We start from the raw sequence: 2233 nt of genomic DNA on the forward strand, positions 1-2233 counted from the left end.
AAATTAATGACTGAAATTAATACCTATTCACAAGAGGACGGGGGATCCTTATATGAAACTTGGGAAAGGTTCAAGGAGCTATTGCGAAAGTGTCCTCATCACGGTCTTGCGATATGGCAACAAGTATCCACTTTCTATAATGGGTTGTTGCCACACACAAGACAAACACTTGACTCAAGCTCCGGGGGACTTTTAGGTAATCGCCGCCCGCATGAAATATATAATCAAATTGAGGAAATTGCTCAAACCAATTTCCAGTGGCACACTCCCCGAGGCAATAAATCTATTGCCCCGGGCGCCCATAAGGTTGATGAAAGCACCTCTTTACAAGCCCAAATCGAGGCCCTTTCTTCTAAAATTAAAAAGTTAGAGATGATAAAAACAGTCTCGGTTATGGCTTGTGAAGGGTGTGGTGGGCCACATGAAAATTGGAGTTGTATGGAAAGAAACAGATGATCAAACAAAATCGGTAAACTACATTGATAATAGACCTAGGCCGTCGGGTCCCCCAACGGGCACCTACAACCAAGGATGGCGAAACCACCCTAACCTTGGTTGGAGAGAACCCGGCAATAGTAGTAACCAACAAAATCAACGAACAAACTTTCAACAACCAAGAAATGAGTCACAAAATTTCCCTCAACAACAAGGTGGACGAGAAAGGCTTGAAGATACTATATCTCGCCTTATCTCCGACACTGAAAAGAAAAACTCGGATAGGTTTCTACAATTAGAATCAAATTTTAGAAATCAACAAGCTAGTATAGAAAACATCGAAAAACAAATAAATCAACTAGCCCAAAATTTCTCCGAGAGACCGCAAGGCGCGTTACCAAGTAATACCGAAACAAACCCAAAGGCGCAAGTTCATCTCATCACCTTACGGAACCTTACCGTGGGTCCCGCGGAAGGGCCACCGCCTACTGAGGAGATCACATCACCGCCCCATCAAGAGAAGGTTACTCGTCCACCATCAGAGCCCACCAAGGCTCCTCCGGTTCCGTACCCCGGTAGGTTAATCCGTCAAAAGACCAATGAGCAATTCGCAAAATTCGAAAGTCTACTAAAACAATTGCATGTCAACATTCCTTTCATTGACGTCCTAACCCAAATGCCTAAATACTTTAAGTTCATGAGGGACTTCCTCACTCATAAAAGGAAAACTGAAACATTGCAATTAGTTAACTTAGGCGAAGAATGCTCCGCCCTCGTACTCAACAAACTCCCCCAAAAGAAAATTGATCCCGGAAGCTTCACAATTCCTTGCTCGATCGGGGACTCCCCCGTTCGTAATGCACTAGCCGACCTTGGGGCTAGCATTAACCTCATGCCCGCATCAATGTTCAAAAGACTCGGCCTAGGAAAAACGAGTCCTACAAAAATGAGTATACAAATTGCTGATCGATCCGTCAAATTCCCGCAAGGTGTCATTGAAAATCTCCTAGTCAAGGTCGATAATTTCGTCTACCCGACCGACTTTGTCATACTTGATATGGAAGAAGACACCGAAGTCCCCCTCATACTAGGGAGACCATTTCTCGCCACCGACCCTTTAGGATTGTATCCTTGCTGACTCAAACTACTGGGTTGAGGGTAACGTCACCTTCAAAAAAGGGGCCTATTACAATAACTAAGATAATCTCTTAAACAAGTGCAAAAGTGCGAAAATAATCAAAGGTTACACTATACACGAGTCGGATCCAAGTGATTCATCTTGTCTATCTGTTTTTATTTTTATTTAGATTTTTCAGCATTTAGTTAGTTTTATTTTCTTAGTTTTAAAATCTTTTCTAACATTTTGATTTGATTAGACGTTGAGGATAAACCGGTACTAAAAGCTCTTGTATCCTTGGACGACCTCGGTATCTTACCAACACTGTACTACGTCCACGATGGATGCACTTGCCCATATGTGTGTTTAGTGTTAGTAAATATCGTGTTTTATAAATTTAAAACTTGGCTAAAAAGTGTAAAAAGGGCTTAAAATATATACCTAAAACATATACACACTTGCACGCATCACAAACAAACAAAATAAAATAATTTTTTTTGGTTCTACGTCTCTCGCGCCCCGCAAGAGACTACCTTTAATCTTTCGCGGGCCGCGACAACTCTCGCATGTCGCCCCCGGATGATGTTTCCCTTTCGCGTGCCGCGGAGAAGACTGATTTCCAGCAGGTCTGTATCTGGACCTGCATTTTCTGCCCAGCTCAGATTTTTAACCAAATTCAAA

The 2233-nt window shown here is 42.5% G+C and overlaps 1 non-coding gene across 1 annotated transcript; it reads right to left on the reverse strand.

Annotated features, from left to right (window-relative positions):
• On the reverse strand, window positions 1–107 carry LOC118483010. The gene has a single exon (XR_004869456.1). It is a non-coding gene; the product is annotated as a small nucleolar RNA R71 (small nucleolar RNA).
• Window positions 108–2233: the final 2126 nt, after the last annotated feature.

The sequence above is a fragment of the Helianthus annuus genome, chromosome 1, assembly GCF_002127325.2.
Source record: "Helianthus annuus cultivar XRQ/B chromosome 1, HanXRQr2.0-SUNRISE, whole genome shotgun sequence".
Lineage (NCBI taxonomy): Eukaryota > Viridiplantae > Streptophyta > Magnoliopsida > Asterales > Asteraceae > Helianthus > Helianthus annuus.